Source organism: Acomys minous (genome assembly GCF_964271855.1).
Source record: "Acomys minous genome assembly, contig: scaffold_26, whole genome shotgun sequence".
Classification (NCBI taxonomy): Eukaryota; Metazoa; Chordata; class Mammalia; order Rodentia; family Muridae; genus Acomys; species Acomys minous.
In genome coordinates, this window is record NW_028182179.1 from 80,556 (window position 1) to 101,488 (window position 20,933).

A 20,933-nucleotide genomic window follows, 5' to 3' on the forward strand; every position below is an offset into this window, starting at 1 on the left:
CTGTACTACTGCGCAAATAGGCATGTCTCTGTAGGCAAAAAACTCATTTCTGACAAAGTTGCCCAAATGCATCTCAGAAGTGTGCAACTTGTTCCCTGAGTTAGAAAACGTCGAGAAACGTTCGTTTCTGCTAGCGCTGTGTTTCTACACATGTATTTTCTGAACGGTGAAAGCGCACAATAATGCACTTTTCTCCCAGCAAATACACTGTTTCTAAGGAAATGGGAACACACTGAGGAGACACTTGTGGGAGCTACTGTGACTAAAACTGAGCTTCCCTACGCACAGGGAAGCAAGAGAAATGCTGATTTCATCAAGCCCAGTTACATACTCAGAATCTGTACTACTGCGCGAATCGGCATGTCTCTGTAGGCAAAAAACTCATTTCTGACAAAGTTGCCCAAAGGCATCTCAGAAGTGTGCTACTTGTTCCCTGAGTTAGAAAACATCGAGAAACGGTCGTTTCTGCTAGCGCTGTGCTTCTACACATGTATTTGCTGAACGGTGAAAGCGCACAGTAATGCACTTTTCTCCCAGCAAATACTCTGTTTCTAAGGAAATGGGAACACACTGAGGAGACACTTGTGGGAGCTACTGTGACTAAAACTGAGCTTCCCTACGCACAGGGAAGCTAGAGAAATGCTGATTTCATCAAGCCCAGTTACATACTCAGAATCTGTACTACTGCGCAAATAGGCATGTCTCTTTAGGCAAAAAACTCATTTCTGACAAAGTTGCCCAAATGCATCTCAGAAGTGTGCAACTTGTTCCCTGAGTTAGAAAACGTCGAGAAACGGTCGTTTCTGCTAGCGCTATGCTTCTACACATGTATTTGCTGAACGGTGAAAGCGCACAGTAATGCACTTTTCTCCCAGCAAATACACTGTGTCTAAGGAAATGGGAACACACTGAGGAGACACTTGTGGGAGCTACTGTGACTAAAACTGAGCTTCCCTATGCACAGGGAAGCAAGAGAAATGCTGATTTCATCAAGCCCAGTTACATACTCAGAATCTGTACTACTGCGCAAATAGGCATGTCTCTTTTGGCAAAAAACTCATTTCTGACAAGTTTGCCCAAATGCATTTCAGAAGTGTGCAACTTCTTCCCTGAGTTAGAAAACATCGAGAAACGGTCGTTTCTGCTAGCGCTGTGCTTCTACACATGTATTTGCTGAACGGTGAAAGCGCACAGTAATGCACTTTTCTCCCAGCAAATACACTGTTTCCAAGGAAATGGGAACACACTGAGGAGACACTTGTGGGAGCTACTGTGACTAAAACTGAGCTTCCCTACGCACAGGGAAGAAAGAGAAATGCTGATTTCATCAAGCACAGTTACATACTCAGAATCTGTACTACTGCGCAAATAGGCATGTCTCTGTAGGCAAAAAACTCATTTCTGACAAAGTTGCCCAAATGCATCTCAGAAGTGTGCAACTTGTTCCCTGAGTTAGAAAACGTCGAGAAACGGTCGTTTCTGCTAGCGCTGTGCTTCTACACATGTATTTGCTGAACGGTGAAAGCGCACAGTAATGCACTTTTCTCCCAGCAAATACACTGTGTCTAAGGAAATGGGAACACACTGAGGAGACACTTGTGGGAGCTACTGTGACTAAAACTGAGCTTCCCTATGCACAGGGAAGCAAGAGAAATGCTGATTTCATCAAGCCCAGTTACATACTCAGAATCTGTACTACTGCGCAAATAGGCATGTCTCTGTAGGCAAAAAACTCATTTCTGACAAAGTTGCCCAAATGCATCTCAGAAGTGTGCAACTTGTTCCCTGAGTTAGAAAACGTCGAGAAACGTTCGTTTCTGCTAGCGCTGTGTTTCTACACATGTATTTTCTGAACGGTGAAAGCGCACAATAATGCACTTTTCTCCCAGCAAATACACTGTTTCTAAGGAAATGGGAACACACTGAGGAGACACTTGTGGGAGCTACTGTGACTAAAACTGAGCTGCCCTACACACAGGGAAGCAAGAGAAATGCTGATTTCATCAAGCCCATTTACATACTCAGACTCTGTACTACTGCGCAAATAGGCATGTCTTTTTAGGCAAAAAACTTATTTCTGACAAAGTTGCCCAAATGCATCTCAGAAGTGTGCAACTTGTTCCCTGAGTTAGAAAACGTCGAGAAACGGTCGTTTCTGCTAGCGCTGTGCTTCTACACATGTATTTGCTGAACGGTGAAAGCGCACAGTAATTCACTTTTCTCCCAGCAAATACACTGTGTCTAAGGAAATGGGAACACGCTGAAGAGACACTTGTGTGAGCTACTGTGACTAAAACTGAGCTTCCCTATGCACAGGGAAGAAAGAGAAATGCTGATTTCATCAAGCCCAGTTACATACTCAGAATCTGTACTACTGCGCAAATAGGCATGTCTCTGTAGGCAAAAAACTCATTTCTGACAAAGTTGCCCAAATGCATCTCAGAAGTGTGCAACTTGTTCCCTGAGTTACAAAACGTCGAGAACCGGTCGTTTCTGCTAGCGCTATGCTTCTACACATGTATTTGCTGAACGGTGAAAGCGCACAGTAATGCACTTTTCTCCCAGCAAATACACTGTGTCTAAGGAAATGGGAACACACTGAGGAGACACTTGTGGGAGCTACTGTGACTAAAACTGAGCTTCCCTATGCACAGGGAAGCAAGAGAAATGCTGATTTCATCAAGCCCATTTACATACTCAGAATCTGTACTACTGCGCAAATAGGCATGTCTCTGTAGGCAAAAAACTCATTTCTGACAAAGTTGCCCAAATGCATCTCAGAAGTCTGCAACTTGTTCCCTGAGTTAGAAAACGTCGAGAAACGGTCGTTTCTGCTAGTGCTGTGCTTCTACACATGTATTTGCTGAACGGTGAAAGCGCACAGTAATGCACTTTTCTCCCAGCAAATACACTGTGTCTAAGGAAATGGGAACACACTGAGGAGACACTTGTGGGAGCTACTGTGACTAAAACTGAGCTTCCCTACGCACAGGGAAGCAAGAGAAATGCTGATTTCATCAAGCCCAGTTACATACTCAGAATTTGTACTACTGCGCAAATAGGCATGTCTCTTTAGGCAAAAAACTCATTTCTGACAAAGTTGCCCAAATCCATCTCAGAAGTGTGCAACTGGTTCCCTGAGTTAGAAAACGTCGAGAACCGGTCGTTTCTGCTAGCGCTGTGCTTCTACACATGTATTTGCTGAACGGTGAAAGCGCACAGTAATGCACTTTTCTCCCAGCAAATACACTGTGCCTAAGGAAATGGGAACACACTGAGGAGATACTTGTGGGAGCTACTGTGACTAAAACTGAGCTTCCCTACGCACAGGGAAGCAAGAGAAATGCTGATTTCATCTAGCCCAATTACATACTCAGAATCTGTTCTACTGCGCAAATACGCATGTGTCTTTAGGCAAAAAACTCATTTCTGACAAAGTTGCCCAAATGCATCTCAGAAGTGTGCAACTTGTTCGCTGACTTAGAAAACGTCGAGAAACGGTCGTTTCTGCTAGCGCTGTGCTTCTACACATGTATTTGCTGAACGGTGAAAGCGCACAGTAATGCACTTTTCTCCCAGCAAATACACTGTGTCTAAGGAAATGGGAACACACTGAGGAGACACTTGTGGGAGCTACTGTGACTAAAACTGAGCTTCCCTACGCACAGGGAAGCAAGAGAAATGCTGATTTCATCAAGCCCAGTTACATACTCAGAATCTGTACGACTGCGCAAATAGGCATGTGTCTTTAGGCAAAAAACTCATTTCTGACAAAGTTGCCCAAATGCATCTCAGAAGTGTGCAACTTGTTCCCTGAGTTAGAAAACGTCGAGAAACGGTCGTTTCTGCTAGCGCTGTGCTTCTACACATGTATTTGCTGAACGGTGAAAGCGCACAGTAATGCACTTTTCTCCCAGCAAATACACTGTGTCTAAGGAAATGGGAACACACTGAGGAGACACTTGTGGGAGCTACTGTGACTAAAACTGAGCTTCCCTACGCACAGGGAAACAAGAGAAATGCTGATTTCATCAAGCCCAGTTACATACTCAGAATCTGTACTACTACGCAAATAGGCATGTCTCTTTAGGCAAAAAACTCATTTCTGACAAAGTTGCCCAAATGCATCTCAGAAGTGTGCAACTTGTTCCCTGAGTTAGAAAACGTCGAGAACCGGTCGTTTCTGCTAGCGCTATGCTTCTACACATGTATTTGCTGAACGGTGAAAGCGCACAGTAATGCACTTTTCTCCCAGCAAATACACTGTGTCTAAGGAAATGGGAACACACTGAGGAGACACTTGTGGGAGCTACTGTGACTAAAACTGAGCTTCCCTACGCACAGGGAAGCAAGAGAAATGCTGATTTCATCAAGCCCAGTTACATACTCAGAATCTGTACTACTGCGCAAATAGGCATGTCTCTACAAACTCATTTCTGCCAAATTGCCCAAATGCATCTCAGAAGTGTGCAACTTGTTCCCTGAGTTAGAAAACGTCGAGAAACGGTCGTTTCTGCTACCGCTGTGCTTCTACACATGTATTTGCTGAACGGTGAAAGCGCACAGTAATGCAATTTTCTCCCAGCAAATACACTGTGTCTAAGGAAATGGGAACACACTGAGGAGACACTTGTGGGAGCTACTGTGACTAAAACTGAGCTTCCCTACACACAGGGAAGCCAGAGAAATGCTGATTTCATCAAGCCCAGTTACATACTAAGAATCTGTACTACTGCGCAAATAGGCATGTCTCTGTAGGAAAAAACTCATTTCTGACAAAGTTGCCCAAATGCATCTCAGAAGTGTGCAACTTGTTCCCTGAGTTAGAAAACGTCGAGAAACGTTTGTTTCTGCTAGCGCTGTGCTTCTACACATGTATTTGCTGAACGGTGAAAGCGCACAGTAATGCACTTTTCTCCCAGCAAATACACTGTTTCTAAGGAAATGGGAACACACTGAGGAGACACTTGTGGGAGCTACTGTGACTAAAACTGAGCTTCCCTATGCACAGGGAAGCAAGAGAAATGCTGATTTCATCAAGCCCAGTTACATTCTCAGAATCTATACTACTGCGCAAATAGGCATGTCTCATTAGGCAAAAAACTCATTTCTGACAAAGTTGCCCAAATGCATCTCAGAAGTGTGCAACTTGTTCCCTGAGTTAGAAAACGTCGAGAAACGGTCGTTTCTGCTAGCGCTGTGCTTCTACACATGTATTTGCTGAACGGTGAAAGCGCACAGTAATGCACTTTTCTCCCAGCAAATACACTGTTTCTAAGGTAATGGGAACACACTGAGGAGACACTTGTAGGAGCTACTGTGACTAAAACTGAGCTTCCCTACGCACAGGGAAGCAAGAGAAATGCTGATTTCATCAAGCCCAGTTACATACTCAGAATCTCTACTACTGCGCAAATAGGCATGTCTCTGTAGGCAAAAAACTCATTTCTGACAAAGTTGCCCAAATGCATCTCAGAAGTGTGCAACTTGTTCCCTGAGTTAGAAAACGTCGAGAAACGTTCGTTTCTGCTAGTGCTGTGCTTCTACACATGTATTTGCTGAACGGTGAAAGCGCACAGTAATGCACTTTTCTCCCAGCAAATACACTGTTTCTAAGGAACTGGGAACACACTGAGGAGACACTTGTGGGAGCTACTGGGACTAAAACTGAGCTTCCCTACGCACAGGGAAGCAAGAGAAATGCTGATTTCATCAAGCCCAGTTACATACTCAGAATCTGTACTACTGCGCAAATAGGCATGTCTCTGTAGGCAAAAAACTCATTTCTGACAAAGTTGCCCAAATGCATCTCAGAAGTGTGCAACTTGTTCCCTGAGTTAGAAAACGTCGAGAAACGTTCGTTTCTGCTAGTGCTGTGCTTCTACACATGTATTTGCTGAACGGTGAAAGCGCACAGTAATGCACTTTTCTCCCAGCAAATACACTGTTTCTAAGGAACTGGGAACACACTGAGGAGACACTTGTGGGAGCTACTGGGACTAAAACTGAGCTTCCCTACGCACAGGGAAGCAAGAGAAATGCTGATTTCATCAAGCCCAGTTACATACTCAGAATCTGTACTACTGCGCAAATAGGCATGTCTCTGTAGGCAAAAAACTCATTTCTCACAAAGTTGCCCAAATGCATCTCAGAAGTGTGCAACTTGTTCCCTGAGTTAGAAAACGTCGAGAAACGTTCGTTTCTGCTAGCGCTGTGCTTCTACACATGTATTTGCTGAACGGTGAAAGCGCACAGTATTGCACTTTTCTCCCAGCAAATACACTGTTTCTAAGGAAATGGGAACACACTGAGGAGACACTTGTGGGAGCTACTGCGACTAAAACGGAGCTTCCCTACGCACAGGGAAGCAAGAGAAATGCTGATTTCATCAAGCCCAGTTACATACTCAGAATCTGTACTACTGCGCAAATAGGCATGTCTCTGTAGGCAAAAAACTCATTTCTGACAAAGTTGCCCAAATGCATCTCAGAAGTGTGCAACTTGTTCCCTGAGTTAGAAAACGTCGAGAAACGGTCGTTTCTGCTTGCGATGTGCTTCTACATATGTATTTGCTGAACGGTGAAAGCGCACAGTAATGCACTTTTCTCCCAGCAAATACACTGTTTCTAAGGAAATGGGAACACACTGAGGAGACACTTGTGGGAGCTACTGTGACTAAAACTGAGCTTCCCTATGCACAGGGAAGCAAGAGAAATGCTGATTTCATCAAGCCCAGTTACCTACTCAGAATCTGTACTACTGCGCAAATAGGCATGTCTCTGTAGGCAAAAAACTCATTTCTGACAAAGTTGCCCAAATGCATCTCAGAAGTGTGCAACTTGTTCCCTGAGTTAGAAAACGTCGAGAAACGGTCGTTTCTGCTAGCGCTGTGCTTCTACTCATGTATTTGCTGAACGGTGAAAGCGCACAGTAATGCACTTTTCTCCCAGCAAATACACTGTTTCTAAGGAAATGGGAACACACTGAGGAGACACTTGTGGGAGCTACTGTGACTAAAACTGAGCTTCCCTACGCACACGGAAGCAAGAGAAATGCTGATTTCATCAAGCCCAGTTACATACTCAGAATCTGTACTACTGCGCAAATAGGCATGTCTCTGTAGGCAAAAAACTCATTTCTGACAAAGTTGCCCAAATGCATCTCAGAAGTGTGCAACTTGTTCCCTGAGTTAGAAAACGTCGAGAAACGGACGTTTCTGCTAGCGCTGTGCTTCTACACATGTATTTGCTGAACGGTGAAAGCGCACAGTAATGCACTTTTCTCCCAGCAAATACACTGTTTCTAAGGAAATGGGAACACACTGAGGAGACACTTGTGGGAGCTACTGTGACTAAAACTGAGCTTCCCTACGCACAGGGAAGCAAGAGAAATGCTGATGTCATCAAGCCGTGTTACATACTCAGAATCTGTACTACTGCGCAAATAGGCATGTCTCTGTAGGCAAAAAACTCATTTCTGACAAAGTTGCCCAAATGCATCTCAGAAGTGTGCAACTTGTTCCCTGAGTTAGAAAACGTCGAGAAACGGTCGTTTCTGCTAGCGCTGTGCTACTACACATGTATTTGCTGAACGGTGAAAGCGCACAGTAATGCACTTTTCTCCCAGCAAATACACTGTTTCTAAGGAAATGGGAACACACTGAGAAGACACTTGTGGGAGCTACTGTGACTAAAACTGAGCTTCCCTACGCACAGGGAAGCAAGAGAAATGCTGATTTCATCAAACCGAGTTACATACTCAGAATCTGTACTACTGCGCAAATAGACATGTCTCTGTAGGCAAAAAACTCATTTCTCACAAAGTTGCCCAAATGCATCTCAGAAGTGTGCAACTTGTTCCCTGAGTTAGAAAACGTCGAGAAACGTTCGTTTCTGCTAGCGCTGTGCTTCTACACATGTATTTGCTGAACGGTGAAAGCGCACAGTATTGCACTTTTCTCCCAGCAAATACACTGTTTCTAAGGAAATGGGAACACACTGAGGAGACACTTGTGGGAGCTACTGTGACTAAAACTGAGCTTCCTTACGCACAGGGAAGCAAGAGAAATGCTGATTTCATCAAGCCCAGTTACCTACTCAGAATCTGTACTACTGCGCAAATAGGCATGTCTCTGTAGGCAAAAAACTCATTTCTGACAAAGTTGCCCAAATGCATCTCAGAAGTGTGCAACTTGTTCCCTGAGTTAGAAAACGTCGAGAAACGGTCGTTTCTGCTAGCGCTGTGCTTCTACTCATGTATTTGCTGAACGGTGAAAGCGCACAGTAATGCACTTTTCTCCCAGCAAATACACTGTTTCTAAGGAAATGGGAACACACTGAGGAGACACTTGTGGGAGCTACTGTGACTAAAACTGAGCTTCCCTACGCACACGGAAGCAAGAGAAATGCTGATTTCATCAAGCCCAGTTACATACTCAGAATCTGTACTACTGCGCAAATAGGCATGTCTCTGTAGGCAAAAAACTCATTTCTGACAAAGTTGCCCAAATGCATCTCAGAAGTGTGCAACTTGTTCCCTGAGATAGAAAACGTCGTGAAACGGTCATTTCTGCTAGCGCTGTGCTTCTACACATGTATTTGCTGAACGGTGAATGCGCACAGTAATGCACTTTTCTCCCAGCAAATACACTGTTTCTACGGAAATGGGAACACACTGAGGAGACACTTGTGGGAGCTACTGTGACTAAAACTGAGCTTCCCTACGCACAGGGAAGCAAGAGAAATGCTGATTTCATCAAGCCCAGTTACATACTCAGAATCTGTACTACTGCGCAAATAGGCATGTCTCTGTAGGCAAAAAACTCATTTCTGACAAAGTTGCCCAAATGCATCTCAGAAGTGTGCAACTTGTTCCCTGAGTTAGAAAACGTCGAGAAACGGTCGTTTCTGCTAGCGCTGTGCTTCTACACATGTATTTGCTGAACGGTGAAAGCGCACAGTAATGCACTTTTCTCCCAGCAAATACACTGTTTCTAAGGAAATGGGAACACACTGAGGAGACACTTGTGGGAGCTACTGTGACTAAAACTGAGCTTCCCTACGCACAGGGAAGCAAGAGAAATGCTGATTTCATCAAGCCCAGTTACATACTCAGAATCTGTACTACTGCGCAAATAGGCATGTCTCTGTAGGCAAAAAACTCATTTCTGACAAAGTTGCCCAAATGCATCTCAGAAGTGTGCAACTTGTTCCCTGAGTTAGAAAACGTCGAGAAACGGACGTTTCAGCTAGCGCTGTGCTTCTACACATGTATTTGCTGAACGGTGAAAGCGCACAGTAATGCACTTTTCTCCCAGCAAATACACTGTTTCTAAGGAAATGGGAACACACTGAGGAGACACTTGTGGGAGCTACTGTGACTAAAACTGAGCTTCCCTACGCACAGGGAAGCAAGAGAAATGCTGATTTCATCAAGCCGTGTTACATACTCAGAATCAGTACTACTGCGCAAATAGGCATGTCTCTGTAGGCAAAAAACTCATTTCTGACAATGTTGCCCAAATGCATCTCAGAAGTGTGCAACTTGTTCCCTGAGTTAGAAAACGTCGAGAAACGGTCGTTTCTGCTAGCGCTGTGCTTCTACACATGTATTTGCTGAACGGTGAAAGCGCACAGTATTGCACTTTTCTCCCAGCAAATACACTGTTTCTAAGGAAATGGGAACACACTGAGGAGACACTTGTGGGAGCTACTGCGACTAAAACTGAGCTTCCCTACGCACAGGGAAGCAAGAGAAATGCTGATTTCATCAAGCCCAGTTACATACTCAGAATCTGTACTACTGCGCAAATAGGCATGTCTCTGTAGGCAAAAAACTCATTTCTGACAAAGTTGCCCAAATGCATCTCAGAAGTGTGCAACTTGTTCCCTGAGTTAGAAAACGTCGAGAAACGTACGTTTCTGCTTGCGATGTGCTTCTACATATGTATTTGCTGAACGGTGAAAGCGCACAGTAATGCACTTTTCTCCCAGCAAATACACTGTTTCTAAGGAAATGGGAACACACTGAGGAGACACTTGTGGGAGCTACTGTGACTAAAACTGAGCTTCCCTATGCACAGGGAAGCAAGAGAAATGCTGATTTCATCAAGCCCAGTTACCTACTCAGAATCTGTACTACTGCGCAAATAGGCATGTCTCTGTAGGCAAAAAACTCATTTCTGACAAAGTTGCCCAAATGCATCTCAGAAGTGTGCAACTTGTTCCCTGAGTTAGAAAACGTCGAGAAACGGTCGTTTCTGCTAGCGCTGTGCTTCTACTCATGTATTTGCTGAACGGTGAAAGCGCACAGTAATGCACTTTTCTCCCAGCAAATACACTGTTTCTAAGGAAATGGGAACACACTGAGGAGACACTTGTGGGAGCTACTGTGACTAAAACTGAGCTTCCCTACGCACACGGAAGCAAGAGAAATGCTGATTTCATCAAGCCCAGTTACATACTCAGAATCTGTACTACTGCGCAAATAGGCATGTCTCTGTAGGCAAAAAACTCATTTCTGACAAAGTTGCCCAAATGCATCTCAGAAGTGTGCAACTTGTTCCCTGAGTTAGAAAACGTCGAGAAACGGACGTTTCTGCTAGCGCTGTGCTTCTACACATGTATTTGCTGAACGGTGAAAGCGCACAGTAATGCACTTTTCTCCCAGCAAATACACTGTTTCTAAGGAAATGGGAACACACTGAGGAGACACTTGTGGGAGCTACTGTGACTAAAACTGAGCTTCCCTACGCACAGGGAAGCAAGAGAAATGCTGATTTCATCAAGCCGTGTTACATACTCAGAATCTGTACTACTGCGCAAATAGGCATGTCTCTGTAGGCAAAAAACTCATTTCTGACAAAGTTGCCCAAATGCATCTCAGAAGTGTGCAACTTGTTCCCTGAGTTAGAAAACGTCGAGAAACGGTCGTTTCTGCTAGCGCTGTGCTACTACACATGTATTTGCTGAACGGTGAAAGCGCACAGTAATGCACTTTTCTCCCAGCAAATACACTGTTTCTAAGGAAATGGGAACACACTGAGAAGACACTTGTGGGAGCTACTGTGACTAAAACTGAGCTTCCCTACGCACACGGAAGCAAGAGAAATGCTGATTTCATCAAGCCCAGTTACATACTCAGAATCTGTACTACTGCGCAAATAGGCATGTCTCTGTAGGCAAAAAACTCATTTCTGACAAAGTTGCCCAAATGCATCTCAGAAGTGTGCAACTTGTTCCCTGAGTTAGAAAACGTCGAGAAACGGACGTTTCTGCTAGCGCTGTGCTTCTACACATGTATTTGCTGAACGGTGAAAGCGCACAGTAATGCACTTTTCTCCCAGCAAATACACTGTTTCTAAGGAAATGGGAACACACTGAGGAGACACTTGTGGGAGCTACTGTGACTAAAACTGAGCTTCCCTACGCACAGGGAAGCAAGAGAAATGCTGATTTCATCAAGCCGTGTTACATACTCAGAATCTGTACTACTGCGCAAATAGGCATGTCTCTGTAGGCAAAAAACTCATTTCTGACAAAGTTGCCCAAATGCATCTCAGAAGTGTGCAACTTGTTCCCTGAGTTAGAAAACGTCGAGAAACGGTCGTTTCTGCTAGCGCTGTGCTACTACACATGTATTTGCTGAACGGTGAAAGCGCACAGTAATGCACTTTTCTCCCAGCAAATACACTGTTTCTAAGGAAATGGGAACACACTGAGAAGACACTTGTGGGAGCTACTGTGACTAAAACTGAGCTTCCCTACGCACAGGGAAGCAAGAGAAATGCTGATTTCATCAAACCGAGTTACATACTCAGAATCTGTACTACTGCGCAAATAGACATGTCTCTGTAGGCAAAAAACTCATTTCTCACAAAGTTGCCCAAATGCATCTCAGAAGTGTGCAACTTGTTCCCTGAGTTATAAAACGTCGAGAAACGTTCGTTTCTGCTAGCGCTGTGCTTCTACACATGTATTTGCTGAACGGTGAAAGCGCACAGTATTGCACTTTTCTCCCAGCAAATACACTGTTTCTAAGGAAATGGGAACACACTGAGGAGACACTTGTGGGAGCTACTGTGACTAAAACTGAGCTTCCCTACGCACAGGGAAGCAAGAGAAATGCTGATTTCATCAAGCCCAGTTACCTACTCAGAATCTGTACTACTGCGCAAATAGGCATGTCTCTGTAGGCAAAAAACTCATTTCTGACAAAGTTGCCCAAATGCATCTCAGAAGTGTGCAACTTGTTCCCTGAGTTAGAAAACGTCGAGAAACGGTCGTTTCTGCTAGCGCTGTGCTTCTACTCATGTATTTGCTGAACGGTGAAAGCGCACAGTAATGCAGTTTTCTCCCAGCAAATACACTGTTTCTAAGGAAATGGGAACACACTGAGGAGACACTAGTGGGAGCTACTGTGACTAAAACTGAGCTTCCCTACGCACACGGAAGCAAGAGAAATGCTGATTTCATCAAGCCCAGGTACATACTCAGAATCTGTACTACTGCGCAAATAGGCATGTCTCTGTAGGCAAAAAACTCATTTATGACAAAGTTGCCCAAATGCATCTCAGAAGTGTGCAACTTGTTCCCTGAGATAGAAAACGTCGAGAAACGGTCGTTTCTGCTAGCGCTGTGCTTCTACACATGTATTTGCTGAACGGTGAATGCGCACAGTAATGCACTTTTCTCCCAGCAAATACACTGTTTCTACGGAAATGGGAACACACTGAGGAGACACTTGTGGGAGCTACTGTAACTAAAACTGAGCTTCCCTACGCACAGGGAAGCAAGAGAAATGCTGATTTCATCAAGCCCAGTTACATACTCAGAATCTGTACTACTGCGCAAATAGGCATGTCTCTGTAGGCAAAAAACTCATTTCTGACAAAGTTGCCCAAATGCATCTCAGAAGTGTGCAACTTGTTCCCTGAGTTAGAAAACGTCGAGAAACGGTCGTTTCTGCTAGCGCTGTGCTTCTACACATGTATTTGCTGAACGGTGAAAGCGCACAGTAATGCACTTTTCTCCCAGCAAATACACTGTTTCTAAGGAAATGGGAACACACTGAGGAGACACTTGTGGGAGCTACTGTGACTAAAACTGAGCTTCCCTACGCACAGGGAAGCAAGAGAAATGCTGATTTCATCAAGCCGTGTTACATACTCAGAATCTGTACTACTGCGCAAATAGGCATGTCTCTGTAGGCAAAAAACTCATTTCTGACAAAGTTGCCCAAATGCTTCTCAGAAGTGTGCAACTTGTTCCCTGAGTTAGAAAACGTCGAGAAACGGTCGTTTCTGCTAGCGCTGTGCTACTACACATGTATTTGCTGAACGGTGAAAGCGCACAGTAATGCACTTTTCTCCCATCAAATACACTGTTTCTAAGGAAATGGGAACACACTGAGGAGACACTTGTGGGAGCTACTGTGACTAAAACTGAGCTTTCCTACGCACAGGGAAGCAAGAGAAATGCTGATTTCATCAAGCCCAGTTACCTACTCAGAATCTGTACTACTGCGCAAATAGGCATGTCTCTGTAGGCAAAAAACTCATTTCTGACAAAGTTGCCCAAATGCATCTCAGAAGTGTGCAACTTGTTCCCTGAGTTAGAAAACGTCGAGAAACGTTCGTTTCTGCTAGCGCTGTGCTTCTACACATGTATTTGCTGAACGGTGAAAGCGCACAGTAATGCACTTTTCTCCCAGCAAATACACTGTTTCTAAGGAAATGGGAACACACTGAGGAGACACTTGTGGGAGCTACTGTGACTAAAACTGAGCTTCCCTACACACAGGGAAGCAAGAGAAATGCTGATTTCATCAAACCGAGTTACATACTCAGAATCTGTACTACTGCGCAAATAGACATGTCTCTGTAGGCAAAAAACTCATTTCTCACAAAGTTGCCCAAATGCATCTCAGAAGTGTGCAACTTGTTCCCTGAGTTAGAAAACGTCGAGAAACGTTCGTTTCTGCTAGCGCTGTGCTTCTACACATGTATTTGCTGAACGGTGAATGCGCACAGTATTGCACTTTTCTCCCAGCAAATACACTGTTTCTAAGGAAATGGGAACACACTGAGGAGACACTTGTGGGAGCTACTGTGACTAAAACTGAGCTTCCCTACGCACAGGGAAGCAAGAGAAATGCTGATTTCATCAAGCCCAATTACATACTCAGAATCTGTACTACTGCGCAAATAGGCATGTCTCTGTAGGCAAAAAACTCATTTCTGACAAAGTTGCCCAAATGCATCTCAGAAGTGTGCAACTTGTTCCCTGAGTTAGAAAACGTCGAGAAACGGTCGTTTCTGCTAGCGCTGTGCTTCTACTCATGTATTTGCTGAACGGTGAAAGCGCACAGTAATGCACTTTTCTCCCAGCAAATACACTGTTTCTAAGGAAATGGGAACACACTGAGGAGACACTTGTGGGAGCTACTGTGACTAAAACTGAGCTTCCCTACGCACACGGAAGCAAGAGAAATGCTGATTTCATCAAGCCCAGGTACATACTCAGAATCTGTACTACTGCGCAAATAGGCATGTCTCTGTAGGCAAAAAACTCATTTCTGACAAAGTTGCCCAAATGCATCTCAGAAGTGTGCAACTTGTTCCCTGAGTTAGAAAACGTCGAGAAACGTTCGTTTCTGCTAGCGCTGTGCTTCTACACATGTATTTGCTGAACGGTGAAAGCGCACAGTAATGCACTTTTCTCCCAGCAAATACACTGTTTCTAAGGAAATGGGAACACACTGAGGAGACACTTGTGGGAGCTACTGTGACTAAAACTGAGCTTCCCTACGAACAGGGAAGCAAGAGAAATGCTGATTTCATCAAGCCGTGTTACATACTCAGAATCTGTACTACTGCGCAAATAGGCATGTCTCTGTAGGCAAAAAACTCATTTCTGACAAAGTTGCCCAAATGCATCTCAGAAGTGTGCAACTTGTTCCCTGAGTTAGAAAACGTCGAGAAACGGTCGTTTCTGCTAGCGCTGTGCTACTACACATGTATTTGCTGAACGGTGAAAGCGCACAGTAATGCACTTTTCTCCCAGCAAATACACTGTTTCTAAGGAAATGGGAACACACTGAGGAGACACTTGTGGGAGCTACTGTGACTAAAACTGAGCTTTTCTACGCACAGGGAAGCAAGAGAAATGCTGATTTCATCAAGCCCAGTTACCTACTCAGAATCTGTACTACTGCGCAAATAGGCATGTCTCTGTAGGCAAAAAACTCATTTCTGACAAAGTTGCCCAAATGCATCTCAGAAGTGTGGAACTTGTTCCCTGAGTTAGAAAACGTCGAGAAACGTTCGTTTCTGCTAGCGCTGTGCTTCTACACATGTATTTGCTGAACGGTGAAAGCGCACAGTAATGCACTTTTCTCCCAGCAAATACACTGTTTCTAAGGAAATGGGAACACACTGAGGAGACACTTGTGGGAGCTACTGTGACTAAAACTGAGCTTCCCTACGCACAGGGAAGCAAGAGAGATGCTGATTTCATCAAGCCCAGTTACATACTCAGAAACTGCACTACTGCGCAAATAGGCATGTCTCTGTAGGCAAAAAACTCATTTCTGACAAAGTTGCCCAAATGCATCTCAGAAGTGTGCAACTTGTTCCCTGAGATAGAAAACGTCGAGAAACGGTAGTTTCTGCTAGCGCTGTGCTTCTACACATGTATTTGCTGAACGGTGAAAGCGCACAGTAATGCACTTTTCTCCCAGCAAATACACTGTTTCTAAGGAAATGGGAACACACTGAGGAGACACTTGTGGGAGCTACTGTGACTAAAACTGAGCTTCCCTACGCACAGGGAAGCAAGAGAATTGCTGATTTCATCAAGCCCAGTTACATACTCAGAATCTGTACTACTGCGCAAATAGGCATGTCTCTTTAGGCAAAAAACTCATTTCTGACTAAGCTGCCCAAATGCATCTCAGAAGTGTGCAACTTGTTCCCTGAGTTAGAGAACGTCGAGAAACGTTCGTTTCTGCTAGCGCTGTGCTTGTACACATGTATTTGCTAAACGGTGAAAGCGCAGAGTAATGCACTTTTCTCCCAGCAAATACACTGTTTCTAAGGAACTGGAAACACACTGAGGAGACACTTGTGGGAGCTACTGTGACTAAAACTGAGCTTCCCTACGCACAGGGAAGCAAGAGAAATGCTGATTTCATCAAGCACAGTTACATACTCAGAATCTGTACTACTGCGCAAATAGGCATGTCTCTGTAGGCAAAAAACTCATTTCTGACAAAGTTGCCCAAATGCATCTCAGAAGTGTGCAACTTGTTCCCTGAGTTAGAATACGTCGAGAAACGTTCGTTTCTGCTTGCGCTGTGCTTCTACACATGTATTTGCTGAACGGTGAACGCGCACAGTAATGCACTTTTCTCCCAGCAAATACACTGTTTCTAAGGAAATGGGAACACACTGAGGAGACACTTGTGGGAGCTACTGGGACTAAAACTGAGCTTCCCTACGCACAGGGAACAAGAGAAATGCTGATTTCATCAAGCCCAGTTACATACTCAGAATCTGTACTACTGCGCAAATAGGCATGTCTCTTTAGGCAAAAAACTCATTTCTGACAAAGTTGCCCAAATGCATCTCAGAAGTGTGCAACTTGTTCCCTGAGTTAGAAAACGTCGAGAAACGGTCGTTTCTGCTAGCGCTGTGCTTCTACACATGTATTTGCTGAACGGTGAAAGCGCAGAGTAATGCACTTTTCTCCCAGCAAATACACTGTTTCTAAGGAAATGGGAACACACTGAGGAGACACTTGTGGGAGCTACTGTGACTAAAACTGAGCTTCCCTACGCACAGGGAAGCAAGAGAGATGCTGATTTCATCAAGCCCAGTTACATACTCAGAAACTGCACTACTGCGCAAATAGGCATGTCTCTGTAGGCAAAAAACTCATTTCTGACAAAGTTGCCCAAATGCATCTCAGAAGTGTGCAACTTGTTCCCTGAGATAGAAAACGTCGAGAAACGGTAGTTTCTGCTAGCGCTGTGCTTCTACACATGTATTTGCTGAACGGTGAAAGCGCACAGTAATGCACTTTTCTCCCAGCAAATACACTGTTTCTAAGGAAATGGGAACACACTGAGGAGACACTTGTGGGAGCTACTGTGACTAAAACTGAGCTTCCCTACGCACAGGGAAGCAAGAGAGATGGTGATTTCATCAAGCCCAGTTACATACTCAGAATCTGTACTACTGCGCAAATAGGCATGTCTCTTTAGGCAAAAAACTCATTTCTGACAAAGCTGCCCAAATGCATCTCAGAAGTGTGCAACTTGTTCCCTGAGTTAGAGAACGTCGAGAAACGTTCGTTTCTGCTAGCGCTGTGCTTCTACACATGTATTTGCTAAACGGTGAAAGCGCAGAGTAATGCACTTTTCTCCCAGCAAATACACTGTTTCTAAGGAACTGGGAACACACTGAGGAGACACTTGTGGGAGCTACTGTGACTAAAACTGAGCTTCCCTACGCACAGGGAAGCAAGAGAAATGCTGATTTCATCAAGCACAGTTACATACTCAGAATCTGTACTACTGCGCAAATAGGCATGTCTCTGTAGGCAAAAAACTCATTTCTGACAAAGTTGCCCAAATGCATCTCAGAAGTGTGCAACTTGTTCCCTGAGTTAGAATACGTCGAGAAACGTTCGTTTCTGCTTGCGCTGTGCTTCTACACATGTATTTGCTGAACGGTGAACGCGCACAGTAATGCACTTTTCTCCCAGCAAATACACTGTTTCTAAGGAAATGGGAACACACTGAGGAGACACTTGTGGGAGCTACTGGGACTAAAACTGAGCTTCCCTACGCACAGGGAACAAGTGAAATGCTGATTTCATCAAGCCCAGTTACATACTCAGAATCTGTACTACTGCGCAAATAGGCATGTCTCTTTAGGCAAAAAACTCATTTCTGACAAAGTTGCCCAAATGCATCTCAGAAGTGTGCAACTTGTTCCCTGAGTTAGAAAACGTCGAGTAATGGTCGTTTCTGCTAGCGCTGTGCTACTACACATGTATTTGCTGAACGGTGAAAGCGCACAGTAATGCACTTTTCTCCCAGCAAATACACTGTTTCTAAGGAAATGGGAACACACTGAGGAGACACTTGTGGGAGCTACTGGGACTAAAACTGAGCTTCCCTACGCACAGGGAAGCAAGAAAAATGCTGATTTCATCAAGCCCAGTTACATACTCAGAATCTGTACTACTGCGCAAATAGGCATGTCTCTGTAGGCAAAAAACTCATTTCTGACAAAGTTGCCCAAATGCATCTCAGAAGTGTGCAACTTGTTCCCTGAGTTAGAAAACGTCGAGAAACCGTCGTTTCTGCTAGCGCTGTGCTTCTACACATGTATTAGCTGAACGATGAAAGCGCACAGTAATGCACTTTTCTCCCAGCAAATACACTGTTTCTAAGGAAATGGGAACACACTGAGGAGACACTAGTGGGAGCTACTGTGACTAAAACTGAGCTTCCCTACGCACAGGGAAGCAAGAGAAATGCTGATTTCATCAAGCCCAGTTACATACTCAGAATCTGTACTACTGCGCAAATAGGCATGTCTCTGTAGGCAAAAAACTCATTTCTGACAAAGTTGCCCAAATGCATCTCAGAAGTGTGCAACTTGTTCCCTGAGTTAGAAAACGTCGAGAAACGTTCGTTTCTGCTAGCGCTGTGCTTCTACACATGTATTTGCGGAACGGTGAAAGCGCACAGTAATGCACTTTTCTCCCAGCAAATACACTGTTTCTAAGGAAATGGGAACACACTGAGGAGACACTTGTGGGAGCTACTGTGACTAAAACTGAGCTTCCCTACGCACAGGGAAGCAAGAGAAATGCTGATTTCATCAAGCCGTGTTACATACTCAGAATCTGTACTACTGCGCAAATAGGCATGTCTCTGTAGGCAAAAAACTCATTTCTGACAAAGTTGCCCAAATGCATCTCAGAAGTGTGCAACTTGTTCCCTGAGTTAGAAAACGTCGAGAAACGGTCGTTTCTGCTAGCGCTGTGCTACTACACATGTATTTGCTGAACGGTGAAAGCGCACAGTAATGCACTTTTCTCCCAGCAAATACACTGTTTCTAAGGAAATGGGAACACACTGAGAAGACACTTGTGGGAGCTACTGTGACTAAAACTGAGCTTCCCTACGCACAGGGAAGCAAGAGAAATGCTGATTTCATCAAACCGAGTTACATACTCAGAATCTGTACTACTGCGCAAATAGACATGTCTCTGTAGGCAAAAAACTCATTTCTCACAAAGTTGCCCAAATGCATCTCAGAAGTGTGCAACTTGTTCCCTGAGTTAGAAAACGTCGAGAAACGTTCGTTTCTGCTAGCGCTGTGCTTCTACACATGTATTTGCTGAACGGTGAAAGCGCACAGTATTGCACTTTTCTCCCAGCAAATACACTGTTTCTAAGGAAATGGGAACACACTGAGGAGACACTTGTGGGAGCTACTGTGACTAAAACTGAGCTTCCCTACGCACAGGGAAGCAAGAGAAATGCTGATTTCATCAAGCCCAGTTACCTACTCAGAATCTGTACTACTGCGCAAATAGGCATGTCTCTGTAGGCAAAAAACTCATTTCTGACAAAGTTGCCCAAATGCATCTCAGAAGTGTGCAACTTGTTCCCTGAGTTAGAAAACGTCGAGAAACGGTCGTTTCTGCTAGCGCTGTGCTTCTACTCATGTATTTGCTGAACGGTGAAAGCGCACAGTAATGCACTTTTCTCCCAGCAAATACACTGTTTCTAAGGAAATGGGAACACACTGAGGAGACACTAGTGGGAGCTACTGTGACTAAAACTGAGCTTCCCTACGCACACGGAAGCAAGAGAAATGCTGATTTCATCAAGCCCAGGTACATACTCAGAATCTGTACTACTGCGCAAATAGGCATGTCTCTGTAGGCAAAAAACTCATTTATGACAAAGTTGCCCAAATGCATCTCAGAAGTGTGCAACTTGTTCCCTGAGATAGAAAACGTCGAGAAACGGTCGTTTCTGCTAGCGCTGTGCTTCTACACATGTATTTGCTGAACGGTGAATGCGCACAGTAATGCACTTTTCTCCCAGCAAATACACTGTTTCTACGGAAATGGGAACACACTGAGGAGACACTTGTGGGAGCTACTGTAACTAAAACTGAGCTTCCCTACGCACAGGGAAGCAAGAGAAATGCTGATTTCATCAAGCCCAGTTACATACTCAGAATCTGTACTACTGCGCAAATAGGCATGTCTCTGTAGGCAAAAAACTCATTTCTGACAAAGTTGCCCAAATGCATCTCAGAAGTGTGCAACTTGTTCCCTGAGTTAGAAAACGTCGAGAAACGGTCGTTTCTGCTAGCGCTGTGCTTCTACACATGTATTTGCTGAACGGTGAAAGCGCACAGTAATGCACTTTTCTCCCAGCAAATACACTGTTTCTAAGGAAATGGGAACACACTGAGGAGACACTTGTGGGAGCTACTGTGACTAAAACTGAGCTTCCCTACGCACAGGGAAGCAAGAGAAATGCTGATTTCATCAAGCCGTGTTACATACTCAGAATCTGTACTACTGCGCAAATAGGCATGTCTCTGTAGGCAAAAAACTCATTTCTGACAAAGTTGCCCAAATGCTTCTCAGAAGTGTGCAACTTGTTCCCTGAGTTAGAAAACGTCGAGAAACGGTCGTTTCTGCTAGCGCTGTGCTACTACACATGTATTTGCTGAACGGTGAAAGCGCACAGTAATGCACTTTTCTCCCATCAAATACACTGTTTCTAAGGAAATGGGAACACACTGAGGAGACACTTGTGGGAGCTACTGTGACTAAAACTGAGCTTTCCTACGCACAGGGAAGCAAGAGAAATGCTGATTTCATCAAGCCCAGTTA